The 25,302-nt window shown below is 43.7% G+C and overlaps 1 long non-coding RNA gene across 4 annotated transcripts in view; it reads left to right on the top strand.

Moving 5' to 3' along the window:
* LOC125090476 (uncharacterized) overlaps window positions 1-25,302 on the top strand; it is a 365,554-nt gene that overhangs the window by 275,595 nt on the left and 64,657 nt on the right. For all 4 annotated transcript variants that reach the window (XR_007124346.1, XR_007124345.1, XR_007124347.1 and 1 more), the window contains one exon: window positions 13,762-13,852. This is a non-coding gene — a long non-coding RNA (uncharacterized LOC125090476). The remainder of the gene's footprint in view (window positions 1-13,761; window positions 13,853-25,302) is intronic.

The raw sequence follows: 25,302 nt of genomic DNA, 5'->3' as shown, positions 1-25,302 counted from the left end.
CACATTTTTAGGCATTGTTTCCCCACTGTCCTAAAGAAAAAGTGGCCAGGCAGACCAGACAAGGGCAATCTTAGCTATATCCGCACAACCTCTAACACCTTCCTTGACAGTGTCCTCAAGCAAAGTAATGAATGATTTTTTTTTTAAACCCTGAAAGAGTTCTGGTCACCAGTTCTGGTGTGTGTGTGTGTGTGTGTGTGTGTGAGAGAGAGAGAGAGAGAGAGAGAGATCGATCCACAGCAAAAAGACTTCTTTGACTTCTACAATTCAGCCCAAGTCTAATGCTATCTACACCAGATCCCAAAGGTGAAAGGCTCAGTCCTACAAGACTGTCCCCCTCCGCCCCCTTCTGCCCACTTCAGATACCACTTGCAAACCCAGGTTGTTAGCAAAGGTTCAGCTCATCTGCCATTTCTTCTTTTTTTCTGATTCCCTCTTGTTAAAAAAAAAAAAAAAAAGAAAGTTCCCTCTTCTTACCTGCACATTTTAATGGCACTCCTGTAGCTTTAGGTCAGAGGTTCCAATCACCCCCTCCTTGGGTTTGTTTAATTCACTGGAGCAGCTCACAGAACTCGGAGAAACATGTTGCTTACTAGATGATCAGTTTATCGTAAAAGCATAGAATTCAGGAACAGCCAGATGGAGGAGATGCATAGGGCAATGTGTCAGGAAAAGGGTGAGGAGCTTCCTGTGTCCCCTCTGGGCACCTTGCTTTCCCCACGTGTGTGTGTGCTTACCACTCAGCAGCTCTCCAAACCCTATCTTTTTGGGTTTTCACAGAGGCTTCCTTACATAGGCATGATTGATTAACTCATTGGCCTTTGGCGATTGAACTCCTTTCTAGCTCCTCTTCCTTCCCTGGCATTGGGGATGGGGGAAAACTGACCTTTTAGATCTCTAATCACATGGTGGTTCTACTAGCAATCAGCCCCCATACTTAGGCATCCCAAAAGCCATCTCGTTAACTTAAGGTACACCTTGATCACTTTTTTAAGATTTTATTTATTTATTTGACAGAGAGAGAGAGAGAGAGAGAGAGAGAGAGAGGGAACACAAGGAGGGAGAAGCAGTCTCCCCAGTGAGCAAGGAGCCTGACACGGGGCTCGATCCCAGGACCCTGGGATCATGACCTGAGCCGGAGGCAGATGCTTAACCGACTGAGCCAACCAGGCGTCCCTCACCTTGATCACTTCTTAAAAATTTTTTTTAAAAGATTTTATTTATTTATTAGAGAGAGAGCACAAGTAGGCAGAGCCCCAGAGAGAGAGAGAGAGAGATTAGCAGGCTCTCCACTGAGCAGGGAGCCTGAAGCAAGGCTCGATCCCAGGACCCTGGGATCATGACCTGAGCCGAAGGCAGACACTTAACAGACTGAGCCACGCAGGCACCCCACCTTTATCCTTCTTAACACTTTGGAAATTATAAGGGTTTTAGGAACTCTATGCCAGAAACGGGGACAAAGACCAAAATATATTTCTTATAACTCACAGTATCATACTCCCTGTATCGTCATCCATTTCAGTTTTCGTAACTTCTTAAAAAGTTTCTGATCGTTAACAGTTCACAAGACCTCCAACTGTTTTAGTCCCTCATTCATTCAATACTGTGTGCCGGTTCCTGGTAAACCCAACACAGATTCTCAACTGCCTTAAATCTTAGAGTTGAGTGGGAGAGAGAAACAGACATTAAACTAATAATAACCAAGTAACCATTTAAAATTGGATTTGTCACAAGTATTAGAAGAAAGAACCACAGAGAACACTGTGGGATGTAGCTCAGTCTGGTGTTGGCGTCTGGGTGGAGGGTGATACCATTTTCTGAGATGAGAATCCCAGGAGAATCATGTTTAGGCGTGACTTTCAGGGGATAAATAAGACTAAGACGTGTGGAGCTCACTACCTACCGAGCACGGCTTGTAAACAGGTTATAAACATCCATTTGTGTGACCTGCCTGCAGACCCGGTGATGGAGGGACCATCATGATTCCTGTTTTACAGATGGGGGCTGAAGAAAGAGGGTTAAGTGGCTTTCCTTTTTAAATTATTATTGTTTAAAAAAATTTTTTAAAAAAGATATTATTTATTTGAGAGAGATAGCAGGAGCAGGGGGCAGAGGCAGAGGGAGAAGCAGACTCCCTACTGAGCAGGGAGTCCATTGTGGGGCTCGGTCCCAGGACCCTGAGATCATGACCTGGGCTGAAGGCAGACACTTAACCGACTGAGCCACCCAGGCACCCCCTTAAGTGGCTTTCCTGAGGACTTTCCCAACTAGTGATTGACAGAGCCAGGATTTCAAACCTAGGCTGTCTGGTCCCAGAATCCACACGATGCAGACTTACTCATGAGACTTTCTTTTAGGTCCGTTCAGCTGAAGATTCTGGGGAGAAATCTAAATGACAATTTGATAAACGGCTTTCTTATCATTATTAAAAAAAAAAAAAAAAACAACAAATTCAACTGAGTCAATTTGAAAGTCTGGTTGACTTTATTCAACAATTCCTGAATCAGGTAGCATCCCTGTAGCGGATAGAAAGGCGCTTTGAGGAGCTGTGCAAAATGGAAGGCTTTCGGGCTCTTGGGTGGCTCAGTCGTTAGGTGTCTGTCTTCAGCCCAGGTCATGATGCCAGGGTCCTGGGATGGAGCCCTGCGCCAGGCTTCCTGTTCAGTCGGGGAGCCTGCTTCTCCCTCTGCCTGCCTCTCTCCTTGCTTGTGCGTGTGCTCTCTCTCTCTCTGTCGAGTAAATAAAAATAAATCTTAAAAGAAAAAAAATGGAAGGCTTTCATAGGCAAAAGGGGGAAGGGAAAGGAAGTTTCTAGCAAAGAGTGGGTTGTTTCAGCAAGGTCACATCCCTTTGGGGGAAGGCAGGGGTCTATCAGGCAGATTACCTCCCTGGTGCTGACCAGATCATTCCAGTTAGACTGGCCAAAGGTTGTATTCCTGAAACTACAGTTAGGTCACAGTGAAGTCGCGGTCTGCTGCTCTGGGGCTTAGCACAAGTGACTCCATCTGGGACCTGCTGATTCTTTCAAAATATCATTTAAAACAGCCTGAGTTGGGATTTCTGTTACTGCCGGCAAAAGGATCCTCACGGGTGCAGATGTGATTGGATGTCTGAAATGGGAAGATGCAGGAGAGTGTGCTGGGCTGGCCATTTCTTCTGGGTGATACCTCAATGGTCCACTCCCAGCAGCACATTCTGGGCTTTCCCTTCTGCTCAAGGGTCCTTGAAAGTCCTTATAATAGGATTTCCATGGATTATATCATCTTCTAGGAGACAAAGACACACAAGGGATGATTTTTTTTTTTTTAAATGAAATCCAAAGAGAGGGCCTGCCTCCCTGGAGGGTGATACCACCCATTCACGGATTCTGCCTTCCTGTCCCCCACCTGTACACCTGCACATACGCCTTCAGGCCCTCTGGAATGACTCTATCATGTGTAAGTGCAGTTGGACACGGTGATGGACGTGAAAACTGGCAAGTCTGAACAGCCGAAAAAGCAAGTGAACAGAAACAGCTCTCAGCGATGGCTGTAGAGCGCGTGGGCTGCCTGTCTTGGGCATGTCGCGTCCCCCTTGTCTTGTTCCAAATCCTGTACTGCTACCTGGTTTGAGATCGACTAAGACTGATTAAAATCCTTTAAATGGCTCTTGTTGACAAGATTTGCTATAGAACATTTTAATGACTAAACAAAATTATGGTGCAGTTTCACTTGATTAAAGACAAAACGAAACCTGTGCTATTTCCAGTGTATGTTAAGAAAGCGACTCAAAAACGTCTTGGAAGAATTCAGAGCCTGGATTCTGCTGGAGAGAAGCATGACAGTGGGTGCGGTGCCATTGTTCTTGGATTTCCTTCCCTTGGCCAAGCCCTCCTGCCTGGTTTTTGTTTTCTTTCTCCTCCACTGGCTTGGTCTGCTTTTTTGCAATGATTTAGGTTGCATGAAGGTGGCCAAGAAAAACCAGATGCCATTTCCAAGTAGTGTTCTCTTTCTAGGCGTTCTCTGGCCTTCACTCTTGGTCATACTTGTTAGACCTGTGTGTCATTTCACTGTTCACATTCCCTCCTTAGCTCCAGTCTGAAGGTCTCCCCTAATATCACCAATGCGACCTGTTGATAAGACAGAGATGAGTGGATTGCTCACAGAGTCCTCTGTGGCTTGCCATGTGCTGTCCATCTCTACCACGTCTCACTCTGACCTTGCACTCTGCAGTTCAGTGCCCTTGGGCTACTTGTAGCTCCTTCCACCTCAGGGCCTTTGCACTTACTGTGTGCTCTGCTTGGAATGCCCTCAGTCCTTTGCATTATTTGTTTAGTCACCTCCTTTTTATAAGGTTTAAATAGTGTCTTCTGAGGGAAGTTCTCCTGATTCTAGTCTAAATTGGGTTCCCCTTTCTAGCTCTTTTGATACTCCTTGTACCTTCCTCAGACCACTTATAATAGCAATTAGATATTTTGTAATTCGTTATTTTATGCTTGCCTCTGACTTACTTGCTGTGATATTCTTATGGCTTACAAGAGTGCTTTTGCAGCCGATGGTTACTCAGTACATATTTGTAGAATAAATGATGGTGAATATGGACTGTGTCTCCTGATCTTTGGGAAGGGTTTTGGTTCCATGAGGTTAGAGAATGTGCACTGCTGTTGGAAACCTTCTGTGCTATCTCCTCCCACTGTTATGTGATGACTGGTGAGCACCCCCTCCCGCAACTCATATGTTAAAGTTATAACTTTTCTGTTTCTATCACAAGGCTTACTTCTCCATATTGTAATTGGCCCCCATCCATCCGTAAGCTTTAGGACAGGTGGAACTCACTCACCTCTTCCTTTCTGGGACCTAACACAATGCCTGGCATTTAGTAGGTGTCCTCTATGTGTTTGCAAAATGAATGAATGAATAAATTTGGTATAAAACTGGGATACGGAATCTCAGCTGTAGTTAAGTATTGCCTGCCAGGAATTCATTCATTCAGTTGTTAATTATGGGTTATACACATACTGTATACCTTGCACACATCGAATGCAGGGCACAAAGTAGATAAAAAAGCCTTGTCCTCATGGAGATTATGTCATGCCAGAGGTAGACACACAATAAGCAAGATAAATAAGTCAGCGTGTGTAATAGTGCCAGGACTGGGGTTGGGCAAATGAGGCATGCACTTTGCACAATTTAGGGCAGGATGGCAAAAAAACTCAGTGATCAAGATAAATGGTATTTTAATGCAGTATTAAAAAAGTAAAATGAATGCAAAAATATCCATGATGAACAAACTATCAAGATTTTAAGGAAAGACAGTTGTTTATATAACCACTTAGATAAATGCTGATGAGAAAATATAAAATTGGGAATAGGAATAGGAAATATGGGGGTGGGGGTGTTGAAATAGTAGGTGGAGTGGCCAGAGAAAATTCCTACCAGGAAGGTAATGCTTGGGTGAAGGAAGGGATGCTCACATCTGGGGAAAAGCTTTCTAGGTGGCAGGATCAGCAGGTGCAAAGGCCCTGAGGCAGGAGGACATCTGGACAGGAACTTGTGTGGCTGGAGGAGAGTGAGTCGAGAGGAGGAATTGGTGGGGAGCAGAAATACAGGAGGGGAAGGGGGAGGGGTAACAGAGGCTAAGATGTAGAAGGAAGGGGCTGGACCCAGTATTGCTAACTCATTTGACCTTTTCATAGAGAGGCGAGAAACGAAGATTTAAAGTGATTCTCCTTAATTTTAAAAGAGAGTCCACTGATTTGAAAAAATAGTTAAATGCAGTGCAGGCTAAAACCAGTGGTTCATTACTAGGAGTGATTTTGCTTCCCAGGCAACATTAACAATGTCTGGAGGTATTTGTGGTTGCACATCTGGGGAGGGGCTCCGCCTGGAAGGTAGCACAGGTGAAGACTGAGGCCAAAGATGCTGCTAACATTCTGCAAAGTGCAGGGCAGCCCCCAACGGCAAAGCATGACCCAGCCCCAAATGTCAGTAACACTGAGCCTGGGAAATCCTGTGCTGAACAGAACGTGCCCGTGGATGGAATCTGTTGACAAGGTCAGCAAATTTCTTAAAGCGAGCAGATGGGCCAAGAAGCCAGGGATGGCGCTCTTCCCTCCAGACCTCGCAAAATGCTGACCCGTTTCCTTTATGCTTCAGCAGAAGCAGTTTTCCGCCCTGTGCCCAGCACTCCTCCTTATTAAGTAATCACCACCCGCGGCCCCTCATTTCCTTGTCTGTGACCACCCCAGGTACAAAAGATGTCCTGTGCACAAGAGGCAGATGGAGATGAGTCGGTTACAAGCCTGTTAGACTAAAGCACAGGCATCAGCCTTATCTCATCACTGTGGGCTGCACACTTGAGCTTGGTGGCTTTGTGCCTGTTCGCTCCTTTAGTCCGATGGCTGCCCAGCCTGGGTCTCTCATTCTTTTTTTTTTTTTTTTTTAAGATTTTATTTACTTATTTGACAGAGATCACAAGTAAGCAGAGAAGCAGGCAGAGAGAGAAGAGGAAGCAGGCTCCCCGCTGAGCAGAGAGCCTGATGCGGGGCTTGATCCCAGGACTCTGGGATCATAACCTGAGCTGAAGGCAGAGGCTTTAACCCACTGAGCCACCCAGGCGCCCCTGGGTCTCTCATTCTTGCTGATGAAGCACAGTTTCCTATTCTGAGCCAGAGTTGTTCCATCAGAATGTCCCAAGCAGCGTCAACATCCACCCTGCCGTACACCGCACTCATAGCTGATTATATGACTCCCATCTCAGTAGTCTTTTCTCCATTAAAATGAGGTGAAAGATAAATCATTTTGGATAGACCTTTGTTGTTACGCGGGAGTATGTCTAGAGCAATGGCTTTTGATTGGAAGAACTAGAACAGAAGTTACAAACCCCAAAATGCCTACAGAGGCCAGGCAGGTAATTGGAAGGCATAAAGCAGGCCATTCAAATAGGGAGTCGTGGGAACTGGGGGACCCTGGGGGTCTCAGGCTGGAAGCATCTGTCCTTCACGTCTCCCCAGTGCTGCAAAAATGGCAGTTGGACCCAGCCGGCAGGACCTTTAGACATTTCGATAGAAATCCGAGATTTTATTTTTTTAAGATTTATGTATTTGAGACAAAAAGAATGCACAAGCAGGGGGAGTGGCAGGCAGAGGAAGAGGAAGGAGCAGGTTCCCCACTGAGCAGGGAGCCCAGCTCGGGGCTGGATCCCAGGACTCCAGGATCGTGACTTGAGCCAGAGGTTGGATGCTTAACCGACTGAGCCACCTAGGCGCTCCAGAAACCTGAAATTTTAAATACATTTATTCATGTATTTACGTATATTTATTCATGTAGCTACATGTGATTTGTACGTCATTGGAGGACGATCTCTACTTAGATACTTGGGAACCATCTGTTTTCTGCCTATGAGACTAAATTGGTCCAGAAAGTTAGAAATGGACCAGGTTAAGAAGGGAGGGGTAGTGATTTAAAGACCTGCCCGTTTCAGGAGAGAGGGTTTTCCTGGCTACCCGCAAAGCAAAGCCTCATCTACCTCCTTGGATCATAGTGGCCATTCGCGTGCTAGGTATTCTACTAAGGTAAGAACCTGAACTCATTTATTTCCCACAGCCCCCTGGGAAATACTGTCTCTGTTTTGCAGATGGGGAACCAGAGTCTCACAATAGTAACGACTCATGATCCCAGGACTAATAATAACTGCTATGATCATGAGACAGGATTTGAGCCTGGGAACATGCATGCTTTTACCTGTGCCCTTTATTGACCTGACGATGAGTGTTTCTGAGCTTTAGAAAGGACAGTAGGGACAAAGTTGGCCAATTTATCATTTTCCTGAGCAGTTCTTAACCTGTGCCCAAGGGAAGTTGGTATAAATACCACCAATCCCAACCACTGTGTTCCACGCCATTCCCTCGGGCTCCCCAGTGGGATGGAGCCCCCGTTGCCCATAGGAGTCTCTTACTTGATGCCCTGAGAATTGACCTCTTTCCCTCCCCAATCTCACTACTTTTCCTTCTCACATCAACTATGCATGTATGAATCCTTGTCTCAGACCCTAAGTAAGACCCAAGGGAATCTCAAATTCTTTGGTTATTGCCAAGATTGGATTATCTTTGCTTCTGATGAAGCTCGTCAGGTCACAAAGTCTTAACCATCTACATTTATCATATAAAGTATTATGTTGTCCTAAGGGGCATAACAAAGTTGTAACAGAATAGAGCACCAGTCTTAAACTTAGGAGAAGAATGCAAAAATGGGAAAGGGGGACAGATATGAACCAAAGGGGTTTATTCGGTCACAGAGAGGACACTTGGTTGCTGTTACCCCTGCCACATTTCCATCAGTTAAGGCACGACTGATTATCTACTAGCATTGCAGGCGATAAGAGGCTCTTTTCTTTCATCTTTCCGTTTAATTTCCTAACAACTTGAGAGGAAGAACTCTCTGGCACTGCAAATTACTTTGGATTGTAACAAAAAGGATCCAGAACCCTTTTTTCTATTTCTTTTAATAGTCATTTAGGGACCTAGTGTAATTGAATTAAGACACTTCCAAGAGGTGAATTATAGGATAATAATTCAGACCTTTCCATTTAATAAGAGCTGGCCTGTGGCCTTGGGTCCACTAGATCTGAAGGGGTGAATTACTGCTCCATAACTCACAAGGTCCCATTTAAAGAGACCCTGGTTAAAGGGAATTAACATCAACAACCAAGTCAGCAAAGGCAGTCCGTGATCTTAGAGTAAGGGATGAGGGGAACACAGAAATGAATTTGGAAACTTGGCTTCTCGCTTCAAAGAAGTCAGATACCTGAGAATAATGGCAGACCCTCAAGGAAGAATGAATGGCCTCTCCACCAAGTAGGGCTCTGGGTGTTTTCCACCATTGCCCCAACATGCACGTGTGGAAGTCTCACGCACTCCATCCTTTCCGATATGGTTAAGTAACTAATTGGGCTTTAACTGTAGCTAGGACATAGGTGAGGTCCCCAGCAGGTTCCTTCCTCCTGGAGGCAGAATGGACAGTGACATCCCAGGACACCCCAGTGTCATTCTTCCCCTTCGCCCCAGTGACAAGCATCTTTTTTCTCACAGATGCCTGAAATTTTACCATTCGCAATTCATTTACTCGGCTTAAACATTACCATCTGATTTCCTCTTTTTATTTTTTTTTAAAAGATTTTATTTATTTATTTGTCATAGAGAGAGAAGCGAGAGTGAGCACAGGCGGACAGAGTGGCAGGCAGAGGCAGAGGGAGAAGCAGGCTCGCTGCCAAGCAAGGAGCCCGATGTGGGACTCGATCCCAGGACGCTGGGATCATGACCTGAGCTGAAGGCAGCTGCTTAACCAACTGAGCCACCCAGGCATCCCTGATTTCCTCTTTTTAAAAGGCAGTCAACATTATACATAAGTAAATGTATGGCACTTAACTCATAGACAGATACGAGTTCGAATCTAAACTCCACAACTAACAATCTGTGATGTTGGTTACTTCCTTTGGGTTCTAAGTGTCTCATCTGTAGGCTGAGGATTATAATAAGACTACCTGCTTAGAGCCCTCATGAAGATTAGATAGAAGAATGGATCGAATACTTAGCCAAGTACCAGACAAGAGTAAGGGTTTGGCAAAGAATGAGTATGATTGTTGAAAAATATCCTTCAGAGAGAGATACTTATGCCAACAGTCGCGTCTCTGTGCTCTCTTTCAAATTCCAGAGTGTGGCTGTTGCTCCATGTGAGAAATAAAAGATTAATTCAATAGAGTTCGTAGATACTCTTTCCTAATATGGCACTGATCGTTAGTTTGCCGCCTCTGAGGTAAATCTGACATTTGGAAATTTCTAGAAACCTAACGAAAACCACCTCAACTCCAAAGGTTCCCATGCAGTTTAGGAGGTCAGTACCAGCTGACAGGACCTGTCCCTTTTCCATTCCCTCTCAGACCTTTTGCCTGTCATGTGCCAACCTTCTGCTATCTGTCCCAAACTTTTACCCAAAGATAAAAAGCGAAAGCTTATAATTCATTACAGTTCATTAAAATGAAAATAAAATTTATTTTGCATCAAAATGAAGAAAATACATTTATTATTAGCATATAAATGGTATTTTTTAATGTCACTCTGCCTCAAAATCACTTACATTTTTCAATGATCACAGCACACAAAATTAATTTTTGATAGCCTTTTGTGATTTGGCTGAAAATTCTTATTTCTTTTTGTGCTTTAAACAGCAAACTGTACCCACTGCTATTCATAGCAAAATTGAGATAATGAAGCAATTAAAAATACATGGATTTAAGATCTTATCTCATTTTTCCTTTGGCCTGTTTCTGCTTCATTATTCATGAAGGGATATGTTTAATTCAGAGTTAGTAATTGCAGATATATCTAGTATAAATTGTGCCTTATACTCTTTACCCATTTCAATTTATTTTAGCAAATAGACCCCTATTTGAAAAAAGTCGTTGAGAGAGGGGGAGAGTATGATAAAAATGCAGAAATCTGTGTGCCTGTATGTGTGTGTGTGTGTGTGTGTATGTGTTGATTGGCAGCGCCAAACAAGATCTCAGAGATGTTAATAATCACCAAAAGATTTGCCCAGAGTCAGGCACTGTACTGAATAATTACACCGGCATCTCATTCAGACCTTAAGAGATTTTATATGGGAGTTATAATTAATACTCCTGTTTCTTAGGTATGGGGACCAAGGCTCAGGGAGGTTACAGAAATGGCTGAAAGTCACACGGTTAGAAGTGACAGAGAATTGGGATCAGAAACTGGCTTGTCTGTCTCCAAGGCCCTATATTTCCAACCCCCCGTTACACTGTCTCTTGTGTCCAGGGCCATGTGCGCCTGAACCTTGAAACCATTGGTCAAAGGCTTTAGAAATCACCCTACTGCTCTACCTCATAGTATCCCCAGTTCATACAGTGGCCGGTCCAATGCTCTTGTCACTTACTTGGTTCCCACGAATCCTAAATATATTTTAGGAATTTATCCTAGGGAAGCAACAGGACATGTACACATGGCTTCTTGTAATGCAGCTTGTCACAGGACACTCTATACCAATAACACAGAGAAAAAGAGAAGAGAAAGAGGGAAGGGAAGAAAAGGAAAAGACGAAGTAGCCTAGAAAAATTCTATTACAGGTTCAATAAACTCCAAGGCACTTAGTGTTATACCCTAGAGCCCTTAAAAATAACGATGAGAATCTAATTTCCTGACATGCAGGAATGTTCCTGGTAAATTGTTACGTGAAAATAGCAGGTGCGTGAGACAGTCTGTGCAGTGTTCCTCTATTTTAATAAACAATAGATATATACACGTATATGTGTGTAAGAGGAGAGTGAGAATCTGGAACGGTGCTGTCCGACTGTAATAGACTATGAGCCACATATGTAATGTATTTATTTATTTTTAAAGATTTTATTTATTTATTTTAGAGAGATGAGCAATAGGGTAGAGAGACAGGGAGAGAGAACCTTGGGCAGACTCCGTTGTGGGGCTCCATCTCAAGACCGTGAAGTCACCACCTGAACCAAAACCAAGAGTCAGAGATTGAACTGACTACGCCACCCGGGTGCCCCTGCACAGTGTCATCTGAAATTTTCTAATAGCTGCATGAAAAAGCAAAGTGAGGGGCACCTGGGTGGCTCCGTCAGTTAAGTGGCGACTCCTGGTTTCCATTTAGGTTTTCATAGAGGTTCAACCTCTAGCCAATCTAAAATTATTAATGAGATAATTTACTTTTTTTGTTTGTTTTCTGTTTCTTTCTTTTTTTTTTTTTTTTTTGGTAGAAGCCTTTGGATTCTAGCCCAGATCCTGAGTTCTCTTCCACTATAACATTATCCTTGTGGTGCTTTCTCTGTACTAGCAAAATATCACCCTAATTACTTAATTATACTTCGAGGTGATCGTGTTGACATGGCTCCTGGAAAGAACACTTTAATTAAATAGAAAGTGTGTTTACGGATTCTTTTACTCCATCAACACACTGCATTGATCCCCCACTATGTACTCCTCCGTTCTAGATGCTGGGGATGCAGGAGAGAACTCAGTAGGCAAAATCACCACCCTTATGGGACATGAATTCTGGCAACAGAGACAGATTTTTAAAAGTGAGCAAAAAAAATAGGCAATATGGTAGGTGTCGATGAGAGTTCCAGAGACAGAGGAGGAAAGGAAGATCAAGGTGTGTTTATGAGGAATGATCAGGAAGGTGTCTCTGATACATTGTACACAGAGACATGATGGAAGTGACAGAGCAATCTTGAGGCTATTTGAGGGACAGTCATCTGGCAAGTGCAAAGGCCCTGGGGTAGGAGTGAATTTGGCAGGACTGAGGAGCCGTGAGGGGCCACAGCGGCTGGAACAGAGCTTATTCTGTCAGTTCTGGAAGTGGGAGGTAGAAGTTGAGTTAGGGGTCAAGTAGACTTGAGATATCTATTGGCCAATTCTAAGGTATTGGTACTGCTGTGGTAGGACTCCTCTTGGTCAGCTCAAAGTGTTGACAATGACAGACATATTAAGGAACAGCAGGAAAGGAAGCTGTGATTCCCTGGGTCCATACAATGCAGAGAGAAGAGAACAGCCTCGAGTGATAAAATGTGTGTGACAGGGAGAGTAAGGGGGGGCAGGGACGTACAGGCAGACGTACTCAAGAGGAACATAAACCGTGATGATTTCACAGAAATCTTGGGAGGATGTTAGGCTTTTAGGACTTAGGATGGCAGCTTAGACCAAATACCATTTAAAATTCGAAGGAAGTAGTGACTGTAGCTTACGTCTGTCTGGGACAAACTTATTTAAGACACCAAATATTTGGAGAATCATAGCATTTTAATTTGCTTTATTCTTAGTGGATGTGCCCTGTAGTTTAAACCTGATTTTCAAACTGTTTTTTTTTTTTTTAATCTGCACTTAATAGACTGGTGGGTGAAAAGCAAAAGTTGCCTCGTGAATAGGCTTTTTCAAATAGTGCGTTTCCCTGGCATACGTAAGTGTTATTTGGGATAGAAGAAAGCTTGATTTATGGAAATCCTCCTTATGCCACAAAGATGCAGCATCGGGGGATGTTGGTTCTGCCGCTCTGGCATGCAAATGACCATTTCTAGCAATTCTTTAGAGTGCACGTTTCTTGACTGCAGAGAAGGATGGTGTCCAAAAAAATAGGTAGGACTCAGTGTGCATGCCAATTGTTCCTATTGCCAGAAAGCCAAGCCATCTGGATGTCCTCCTAATACACTCTCACCTTCACCCAGAGTAAATCTCTGTCATAGTGCATCAGTGTCGTAATCTCTGGGTTCCAGTCCTGGCTGGTCACGGACTGTCTTGGGAAGGTTACCGTAAATCTCCCGGTTCTCAGTTTCCCCTCCTGGGAAGAGAGAATGATTATTAAAATGAGGATAAAGAGGGGCGCCTGGGTTGCTCAGTGGGCTAAAGCCTCTGCCTTCGGCTCAGGTCATGATCCCAGGGTCCTGGCATCAAGCCCCGTGTCATGTCGGGTTCTCTGCTCAGCAGGGGAGCCTGCTTCCCCCTTCCTCTCTTCTCTGCCTGCCTCTCTGCCTACTTGTGATCTCTGTCTGTCAAATAAATAAATAAAATCTTAAAAAAAAAATGAGGGTAAAGATGGTCAGACTGGGGACCAAAAGGGTAGGAACCCTTAGCAGAAAATCTGGCCGATGGCAAACTCTTAATAAAGGTTAGTAATACATAAATGAAAACATCTAGACCAGCAGCAGAGAGCTTACCTGTGTTTTGTTTTACTTCTTTTCCTTTTTTCCCCCTAGAGAAAAATGACAGGGACTCACTTTCCAAGAAATTACAGTACGTTCAATGACTTCCCATCAAGAGTGAGCACTGTTCCGTGTCCTGCCATTGGTAAGTATCAAATGGGCCCATGTCAGACAAGGCATGGCTTTTAATCTCCCTTTATTTGCCATGTCACCTGTCAGTGACCTTGACTCTTGCCGGCTGCCTCATGTTCTGCAGTTTACTGATAAGTGTGTTTACTGCTTTTGAAGTCATGCCTGCCGAAAACCACATCTGGTTCACCGCCGCCTCAACAGACACACAATGAAATATAAAGGCTAATTCTGCGGTGTACACAATCCGTGTCTGTTTTCCCAGAGGATTCCAGATGGAGTGAACTCAGAAGAGGCAGCTCACTGATGGCTCGCGATTCTGGGGGAGGAGGGAGCACGGGGTGCGACCTGAAGCCTTTGCTGAGCAAATAGGGGTACCGTAGTCTCAGACAAGGGAGAGGAGAGGTAGCCCCACAGTACCCCTCCTTCCCCATTTAAGTCACCAGGAACTTTGATGCAGACCTAGGTTGAGGTTTTTCAAATAGAATAACCTTTCCCACCCTAGCTGTCTCATTCAGTAAACATAAGGTGGACATTGTGGTTGGAAGAAGTCTGGGGCTTGTAGGAGCCGTGGAGGAGGGGTCTTGTACTTTATTAGGGCAGATGATGGCATCTGTATTTAAAAGTCCAATGAAAATATCTGCAATCATGTATTGAGCCTGTACTGAACATTAGATGATAGTCTTGACTGCTTCCCTTGCCTGGTCACGATCCCGCCAGGTAGCTGTAGGGGTTAGGATCTCCATTTTACAGACACGGAAATTGAAACTTGAAGAGTTAAAGCAACTTGCCTGAAGATGATGGGTCCCTAGGACTTGAGTTGTTTCAAATTGTTGACTGTATATCTCATTTATTAAGATATACATTTACTCATCATTGAGTGGATGCTTAGCAGCTTGGTTGAAAGATCCTGGGCTGCACCCATATTCACTGCTAGATACCGCCCATCCATTTTCCAAAGCCATTTTATGAACATTTAACACACACAGAGCAACGTGCATAAACCTCAAGCCAAGAGCTCATTGAATTTTTAATCACGTGAGGATCCCTTGAGAGCACCGCCTGACCCAGGCACAGAGCATTACTAACGCCCCCCAACAGCTTTCCTCCGACTTTGTTCTTGTTCAAGATTATCTTTCCTTGGTTGACCCTTTGCATTTCCATATGCATTTTAGAATCCTGTAGTCACTTTCCACAACAACCAAAAAAAAACCTGCTGGGATTTTGAATGAGATTGTTTTGAATTTCAGAATTTTGTTAGATTGGTGTTTTTTTTTTTCCCCTCCTTAACTCAAAAGAATTCACTAGTAAATTCATTTGGGCGGGGAGAGTGAGTGTGTGTGTGTGCATGGGCATGCAGGAGGGAGGGGTTGTAACTGCAGATACAATTTCTTTAGTAGCTAAAGGAATATTCAGATTTTCTGCTGTTTTTATGTCAGTTTTATTAAGTTGTTTTTAAAGAAATATTTGCATTTCATCTATACATTTCAAATCTATTGGCTTCAAACTGTTTATAAGGCATGAAGGGATTACTTCATGTGACCGAAATTTTCTGTGTCTTGATTGTGGCAGTATTTACATGCGGGCATACATTTGTTGAGACTTATTTAAAATGGGTACATCTTGATTATTTCACGTGTAATTTTGGAAAAAACGAAAAGACCAGTAAAATCAAATGTTGGTAGTAAAATGAGTTGTATGGCAGGAGACGGTATATACGGGCACAACAACTTGGAAAATACAATTTAGAAATATCTTTAAAAATTGCAAATGTAGAGATGCTGTCACTTAGACCTTCTACCTGTAAGTATATGCTTTAGGGAAATTCTCCCATAGATGCTTATGGAGATAGTACAGCATTTACTGCAGCAACGTTTATAAGAGAAAAAAAAAGTGGAAACAACATTTTCCTATTCAGAATATAAGTGGTGGTAAATTCTCAAGGTAGACTAGTATATCGCTTTTAAACATAGTGATTTAGAACTACACATTTCAACCTGGATAAATCTTTCAAACAAATGATTTTTTTTTTTTAAATTGCAAAAGGAGCACCATTGTTGATGCCATTTATCTGAATTTTTAGAAAGATCACTATTCTTCCTTTTCTCCCCCCCATTGTGAGAAACACGTGTGTTGGGCACAGGGAATTCAGAATAAAGATGTCCTTGCAGGGAGCTGGGACCGTGTCTGGCTACTTTCGGTGGCATGAGCGCGGGGATGTGGCAGCTTCTCGGAATCTTCTGTAAGGGTAGCTGATTAACTTTGAGCTCTTCTACTCCCCGCTGTCTTCCCCTTGGCTTTATGTATCAGGTTTCCCAGGGCTGCCATAACAAAGTAGCATGAATGGAGTCTAGTGGCTTTAAGCAACAGAAATCTTTGTTCTTACTGCTCTGGAGACCAGAAGTCTTACCAGCATGGCCATGCTCTCTTGGTGGTCCCAGGGAAGACCTAGCTTCTGGCGTTGCTGGTAATCCTTGGTCTTCCTTGGGTTAGAGATACAGCATTCCAATATTGGCCTCTGTCTTCACGTGACATTCTTCCCTGTGGGTCTAAATCTGTCTGTCCTCTTTTTTATGAGGACACTGGTTGTGTTGGACTGGGACCCACAGTAATTCATCTCGATTACGTTTGCAAAAACCCCATTCCCAAATAAGGTCACATTGATAGATACTGGGGGTTAGGACTTCAACATGTCTTTTTAGTAGACACAGTTCAGCCCCCAACAGCTTCTTCTCTTCCTTTTTATATTTCTTCTCTATTCTTCCTATCCTTTCTATTGGCTGGAATGTGGATGTGATGGCAGGAGCTAGAACAGCCATCTTGGACCAAGAAATAAATTTGAGAATGGAATCCATGTATGGAGGAGCTATACAATAGAAGGAAGCCGGGTTCTTGAATCATGAAGAAGCCACATCAGGTCTGGACTCTCTATCAAGAGTTATGTATGAGAGAGAAACAAATATTTATCTTTAAAGAACCCTCTTCCCTTTACTTGAGGATTTCTTTTTACTTGTGGCCAAATGTAATCTTAATACACCCACACAGCCATAGGTGTGACTTACTGGAACATAAGTGGGAATGTACCACGTACATGAACACAGGAAGAGAGAATAGAACGGGAAATGATCATCGATGGGAACCTGAACTTCCTCTTAATGTTTTATTTCTTCTATGAGCAGAAGACCAAGCAAATATAGCAAATGTTTAAAGAGTTAATGAGTTCTAGGAAGTGGGGACCAGTGTCGCAAGTCATGATAATGTAAATTCTTGAATTCTGAATTTAAAAAAATATATATATTCTTCCATCCCTGCTGCCCACCCCCCAAATTTGAGAAGACTCTATCTGCACCTTTTACTCGAGTCGCCTGGATTGACCTGGAATTCCCTGAACCCACCGTCTACTTTTTTCACCTGTCTGAACACACGAAATCCTCCGTGGCATGTCCTTCTTGCCTTTCTCACCCAGTTCCCTCCTCCATGTCTTACGGATCTCAGCTCCATGTCAAATAACAGGTGTAGGGACATCTGAGGAACCATTTAGAGAACCAACAGAAGTTAGATTCCTTCCTATCAGATTTCAGAATAAAAGCCCAAGTGGTGATACGTTTTTCATAATTATTCGAATGACAAAGTAGTGCTTGCTCATTGTACAAAATCGAAAGACCAGTATTGCAGAAGTATCTCAAAGTAAAATTTGAAACCTGCCCTTTATCAACTCCATTGTGTCCTAGAGGCAACTCATTTTTTTTTAAGATTTTTTTTTTTATTTGACAGATAGAGATCACAAGTAGGTAGAGAGACAGGCAGAGAGAGAGGAGGAAGCAGGCTCCCCGCTGAGCAGAGAGCCCGATGCAGGGCTCGATCCCAGGACCCTGGGATCATGACCTGAGCCGAAGGCAGAGGCTTTAACCCACTGAGCCACCCAGGCGCCCGAGGCAACTCATTTGAATAAAGATTTAAATATTTTTAAAACCAAACTATAAGGTACTAGGTTAAGTAACAGGAGAGTCTTTTTAAAATCTAATGGTAAGGAAGGGCTTTCTTAGGCAGAACAAAAGCAGAGACTTTAAGTCACCAGACTCATTTTTCTGTGAGACAAAGTTTTCAAGCTGCCATGTGAGTAAAAAAACCAGGAAAATATTTGTAACCCACAAGACGGACGAGAATGATAATGTTCTTCATATATAAAGAGATAGTACGGGGAACCTGGGTGGCTCAGTGGGTTAAAGCCTCTGCCTTCGGCTCAGGTCATGATCCCAGGGTCCTGGGATGGAGCCCCGCATCGGTCTCTCCGCCCAGTGGGGAGCCTGCATCCCACCCCCCACCCCCACCCCCGTCTGCCTGCCTCTCTGCCTACTTGTGATCTCCCTTTGTCAAATAAATAAATAAAATCTCAAAAAAAAAAAAGAGAGAGAGATAGTTCAAATTAATATAGAAGGAAAAGAGGCAAAAGGGAAACTCGTTACACTGAAGTATCACTGACAATATTAACAAACAGGCCAATCTGAAAGGCCAGTATAAACTTAGCTTACAGATGTAACAATAAATATGTAACAATACTGATGGGAGACCTTGGGAGAAATTGTTTAGTTCATGAGGCACTGACGGCAGCACTGACGGAATTGAAAAGGAGCAAAACCTTCGGGAGAAAATTGGGCCCCCTGTGTCAAAGCCTTAAAAAGATCTGTAATTTTGACTCCGTGATTTCACCACGCAGAATTCATTCTGAGAAAATAAAGGAGGGTATGTGCAAAAAAATTAGCTGTAAACACTTACACGCAGTTGCTGATAGTAACAAGGAAAATTGTAAACAACCCAACTGTCCACATTTACAGTCTTTGTGAAACAAATAACAGCACCTTCATTTAACAGAACAGTCCAAAGATGATCCAAAGGATTTAATTTCTGAGAAAGATGTTCACAGTACGTTAAGTGAAAAGTAGACAGATTAAAAAATAGTATGGGTTGCACGACCCAGCTTTTCAAAGAGGGGCTGTCCATACAGATAAACAGAAATGGGACGGATACACATCCCTTGTGTTTGTGTGTGTGTGATTGAATTGTTTCAGAGTTGTGGGTTTATAGATGATTTTCATTTTCTTTTTTTACTTATCTATAGGTTTACAATAAGGAAAAAATTAAAACATGTCTCAGGTGAAGCGTTTTTTCCCTTGAGAAGATGCCCCGTACCCCAGTCCTCAGAAACGCTTTCCCCGGGTGCTTTCAGGCTGTGTTTTTGGTGGGGCTGGCTGGTCGGTCAGGCTGAGCTGAGACCCATGTGCCTTCTGTCATTCCTCAGTAGATGGTAACTTCTTTGAGCAAAAGTGACATGTCTTGCTTCATCAGCTGTGATCTCGGTGGGAAGTCCGACAAACATTTGTGGCATGGCGAATTAAGAAAATCCTCTCGTTCCGTTTTCTAAGTCTCAGTTTCATTTGCTGGTTCCCCACACCTTCATTAAGAAGTATTTAAAAATTGAAAATCACCAGTTTTCTGAGCTGGAATGATTGATTTCTTCAAGCCCTGATTATGTAGCTAGAGAAGCTTCACCTCTGTCACATTAGCAAGTTAGGGACCGGCCAGAACTAGACCTGGACTCGCTTCTGTCCTTTTGGGGTTCTCTCCCGTACCCGTATGTTCACAGCCTTGCAGATTGCTGCTGTTTTTTGGAGAAATCAGACACACAGTGAGTTTCCAAAGGGGATAATGCTTGTGGAGAGGGCTGGTCTGGGTCAGTGAGAAAGGAGGAAGTCGGGGAGTCAGTGGGAAATAAGATTCATAGCTAGATTTTAGGATGTCTCACCCTTTCTCCAAGCCCTGAAATCCAGTGTGTGTGTGTGTGTGTGTGTGTGTGTGTGTGTGTGTGTTTATGCTCTGGGGAAGAAGATGTGAGAAAGCTTCACCGCAGGCAGCATGGCCAACTCAGTCTCTCCCACCGCCCCCTTCAGAAAGTGGCCCCAAGCCTGTTGCTTTCTTTTCTCCCATGTGCCTTGATGCTCTCCTTCCCAGCTCTAGAATTTGCTGGGTCATGGCGCCTCTGTTTCCACCTCACTTCGTCTGAATAGCCACAGTGTCAATGAGTGAATTCAGCTTCCCAGCTGGGGGCCCCAGAGAGTTTATTTCTGAAAATGAACCTATCGTCACACTTAATGCAGTCTCTGTGTACACAGCCTCTTAGCAAACAGCTGGAAAGTGAGTTGAGTCAATCAAGCAGTTGGCCCGTACGTGGCTTTCCATATTACACACTTTCTCGTTTTAAACCCTCACAACAACTCCGTGAGGACGGAGGAGCTACTATCCCCATTTTGCAGGTGAGAATACTGAGTCTCAGGAGAAGCGACTTGCCTAGGGTTCTAGACCAGCAAGGGGCTGAGACCGGCTGGGAGGCCAAGTGTTCCAGTTATGAGGAAGCTAAATTTGCTTTCTCCTTTCTGGCAGGAAGTTAAATACGCCCTCCCCTTTCCGACAGATGACATTCACAGGGAACTTCAGGCTGGCTGACTGAAAAAAACTGACTTCAGTGTTTCCGTAACACTTAGGATGTAGTTACTAAAACTGAATGGACTTTCCGCCTCAGCCCACCAGATTTGATGAGAAATTCCCCATCGGTCATTGTTCGGGGTCCCTTGCCCGATCTTGGAGTTATGCAAATGTCCTGGGCCCTGTGAGGTACTTAGAAAAATAAAGGCTTGGTTCTGAGTTTCCTGAGGACTCATTGTAAATGGTGCTTTTTCAGCTGTGCCACGACGCTGTGGACACTGGCCCTGGGCCATTTGTTCTGGATGTTTCAAAGATGCCCCTCAGAGTGTCACCTGCAGCAACCATAGACTCAGCACGGATATGCACCTCAGTACTCTGGAATCTTCCTTGCATTCACAAGTAGTCATCCCTAAGGCTTCATTCTCCAGCAGAATCCTCCTTGCTAGTCATGTGGACCCATCATCCCGGAATAGATCACGTCCTCTCTGTTCGAACTCCAGAGCCATTCCCCTCTGCTGCTGAGTTTGGGCACCCAAAGCTCTGGGGCCCAAACTCCCTGCTCACCTTCTTAAGATGCAGAAACAATTTTTTTTAATCATCCTCTCTTAATTTTTATTATTTCTGTATGTTTCAAGGCATACAGTAACACGCACAAACCCAGTATCTAGCTTGGTGGACTTGCCTTACGTCACCACCGTCCAGATGTAGCCGTGAACACTTTCTTCATCTCAGAAAAATCCGTTGTGACCTTTTCCGGTTAGTCCCCCCACCTTTGGAGGTAGCCACCATCCGACCTCAGTCACTGCCGATGAGCTTTGCCCATGTTTGCTATTCACATACATTGAACCATACGATTGATGGTTTTTGATGTCTGGCTTCTTTTGCTCAGCATAATGTTTTTGAAAATCACCCATGTGATGTTTTCCCATATTTTGTTCTATTTTACTGAAAATTAGTATTACACTGTGTGACTATACCTCAATTATCTGTTTTCCTCGCGTCATTTCTGGTTTAGGACTATAGCGAGTTAAGCTTAAGCTTTTGTGAACCTTCTTGTACAAATCTTTTTGTGGACCTAATGCACTTGTTTCTCTTAAGTGTCATCTTTGGACTGGAACTGCAGGCTCATGGGAGTAGGAGTACATTTAATTTTATTAGAAACTGCCAAATTATTTCCCAGAGCGGCTGAAGTGTTTTGTGTTCCCACCAGCAATGTGTGGGAGTTCCAGTTGCTCCACATTTTTGCCAATACTTCTGTCATTCTTTTTAATTTTCTCTCAGCCTACAGGGACGCGAAACACTCTTCACTGCTCCAGGAGGTACCCCAAAGTTTTAAGTAAGGATTTTTCATTTCTGCTCTGGATGTCTTCAGCTGTCATCTCTCCTTCCCGAGAGAAGGACTTCAGGACGGCTTGGAAAGGAATGGAAATCCAGAGGCTATCTCTTGTGAAATTCAGAGTAAACTGTGTAGCTGAGAAGTAGGTACCAGAAGGGCTCAATTTGGGGGCAGTCCAGGAGTCTAGGATTTTGGACCCAGATGGTCCTATTTTTTACTGACTGTGTGGCCTGAGACAGATCCCTGAATATCATTGAGCTTTAGCTTCACTGACTATAAAATAATAGACAGTGAAGATTAAATTCATAAAAGATATAATTAAAAGGGAATTTCACAGACTAGGTACTTCTTGAATACATTTCACAGTTTAGGTGGTATCAGTCAGGATGGGCTGGGTTTTGCTGTGATAACAAGCAGCTCCAAAATCTCCATGGCTTAGCACAACAGAAATTCACTTCTTATTCATGGTATGTGTCTAGCACCTGTTCTTGAAGTCCTGTCATCAGTCCCTTATCAGCCTGGGCCAGTGGATCTTCTGCCTGGACACCTTGGTTCCAAATGATAGCAGCGCCAGTTCACTCATTCAAGCCATGCAAACTTAGGAGAGTATTCTGTGAGAAACATTGGAGATCTAGAAGCAGAAGATACTGTGGCTGCTTCCAGGAGATTACCGTGTAATAATAAGGACAGGGGCGCCTGGGTGGCTCAGTGGGTTAAGCCGCTGCCTTCGGCTCAGGTCATGATCTCGGGGTCCTGGGATCGAGTCCCGCATCGGGCTCTCTGCTCAGCAGGGAGCCTGCTTTGCTTCCCTTCCTCTCTCTCTGCCTGCCTCTCTGCCTACTTGTGATCTCTCTCTGTCAAATAAATAAATAAAATCTTTAAAAAATAATAATAATAATAATAAGGACAAAAACAGTAACAGTTATAGTAACAATAGCTACAGCAGCCAAACGTTATCAAGCCAGAGATGGTATTAAGAACTTATTTTATGCAGCAGGCATTTTCAGAATCAGAAAACTCACATGGGTGAAAATGGAGCTATATTTTCCCATAACCTAATTTAATTTCTCTCTTAAGCATCCACTTCCATCACGTGCTGGAGAATTACACTAGAGGAAATGATGTCACTTCCCACTTAAGAGTCAGTCTCTTCTGGATATTAGTCAGCTGACTCAAGCTTCTCTTGCTTTTGCATTCCTTTCTGGCCTTCTCACCGGGCATACCCAAAGTTCCTGGTGTGAAGTGAAGCCTTAGTATTAGGACATGCCAGCCTGTGGGGAGAAGTATCATTATCTCTTGTCTCCACTTGGTATAGTCGGGCATCCCCTTTGGTTCTGCTGATGCTGGCTGTGGTTCTGTAGTCACCTCTCTTTTATCCCGTACATGTATCACATCCTCAGCCCCCAACCATGAGAACATTTTTGGTCTCCTGATTCTCACAGACACTTCTGTGCCCTTCACAGGAGATTGAGAACTCCCAACTGCTTTCTGTGTACGATACTGCCACAATCAGGATCTACAAGGTTGTCCTCGTGCCTGTCCATCCAGACCGTCCCCTCAACCTCTGCTACCCTGTGGCTGGGGTGCCATGTTGGACAAGGAGCTGCCCTAATCTTATGGCCTCCTGGGACACAAAGCAGTGGCTCTTCTGGTCTGGGATAAACTCATCTGTGGTTTCTTTCATCATCCTAGACCATATTTATTTGGTTCACCTACAGTTAGCATGTATAATTCCTAATGGTTTTAAATGACCTTCCAAAAAAAAAAAAAAAACCTGTCCTCAGAAGATAGGCCAATTGGTATTTCAGATAAAGATGGAAAACAATCAATAGTGCTTTGTAATTTGGATAATAATTGTGCAAGTTCAGGGCTGAAATAGCAGCAGAGGCCTGAAGCTGGAATCAATATGAATTAGGATTCTATGTCCACTCACCATTGAGGCTAATCACTTGTTGGCTTTGAACAGAAGACTCATACCTTGATTAGAGCTGTCAGTGCTACAAAGTAAATTAAAATGTGTTTGTGTGCCACTAGTGTGTTTGAATTTTAAATCACTTGAAATCCTGGTGTGGCCAGAACTGGAAGTTTTCTCATGTATGTTAGGAGGGAGTTGGAATAGGTAATCGTTAAGTTCCCCTCTAGCTATGAAGTATTCTCTTTGATAATAGGAAAGTAAACAGAATCTTAATTCATTCCTTTATGACTTCATTTTTTTCTCTGCATCAGGGAGGAGTAGCAGCCAGTGTTTGGTATTTGAGAAAAACGTGTATTTATAATTCCTCTATATGCAGTCATATATGTTATGAATGTGAGTCCAAAAGATACCTCCCTTAATAAGCAAGTGAGAATTTATGAGCTTGTTTTCACCCACCTCACTACCGTTATTTATTTTATATTAATGGCCTCTCTACCCAGTAGATGGCTCTAGGTCTATTAATTTTTTTTTTTTTTAATGGCATCTTTTGGATTTGGGGCAAGCCAGTGGGCTCTCAGCTCATTTGCAATTTCTCCATTGTTTATGAATGACTTGATATATGTCAAGGGGATATGGTGGCTGATTTTGAGCCTAACTTTGGCTCGCAATTAGATTCAAAGCATCTGAGTATGTCTTATGGGCCGTCCCGTCAGGCATGTATTTGAGTGAGTTGATTTCCATGGTGGGGAGACAGTTGCAAGGGGCAATCAAGATGGTGGTTAACACATGAAAGTCCCCACAGGAGAACGACATAGTCGTAAACACTGCTGGCTTCCGGGGGCGGACATTCTTGGTCCCCACTTCTTATCTCAATGATTTTGGACCACTGACTGAAATTCTGGGGCTCATCTAAAAAGGGAGGACAATTCCTGCCAACCTTCTGGGGTTGTTGAGAGGGTCCCGTGTGGTTCAGCATACCAAGGGGCTCAGCATACTGCTCCACACAGACAAAGTGTTCAGTAAACCTTACTGCTTTTGTAATGTCTGTCCCTTACTGGCCCCGTGGACTTGTTTCTGACCTTTCCTCATGGACGGCTGTCGGGAGAAGGCAAAAGAGCTGTTTTCACAAGGGACCACGTGAAATGTTAAGGTGCATCCAGAGGTCCTGGAATTGACATTTGAAGTCCAGAGCCAGGGAAATAGGAATTATTGTTGGTCATGACGTCATTTGTCCCTCAGGCGGATGAGCCTTAGGGAAACCCAGGGTGCACTTAAATTGCTTTTCTGTATCTAGACACTTCCTTTTGTGTTTTTCACCTTCACAGAGCCCCAGACTGGCTAGAACGTACCCTCAAGGAAAACTGTTTCTCTACTCATGCAGCACTCCTGACTCCAGGTGTGTGAGTATTTTCCTCACACCAAATTCTCTAACTCTCCAGACATCAACTGAGTATCCTACCATTCAGTTCTTTCTTTACATTAAAAAAAAAAAATAGGTTACATATTTATTTTTCAGAGTAAGCTCTGTACCCAACATGGGGCTTGAACTCACAACCCTGAGATCCAGAGTTGCATGCTCTACCAACTGAGCCAGCCAGGTGCCCTTCCACAACTCATTTCTGACACTAACCACCCAGAGTCAGAGCAGATCCCAAGGTCATGGTTAAGAGCTCAGTCCCACAGACTGCCTGCCCTCCTCCCAACTCAGATGCCAGGGTGTCATCTGTACTTCTGA

This window comes from Lutra lutra, chromosome 18, assembly GCF_902655055.1.
Source record: "Lutra lutra chromosome 18, mLutLut1.2, whole genome shotgun sequence".
NCBI lineage: Eukaryota > Metazoa > Chordata > Mammalia > Carnivora > Mustelidae > Lutra > Lutra lutra.
Note: the sequence above shows the minus strand (reverse complement) of the source record. Positions and strands in the feature narration are given on the sequence as shown.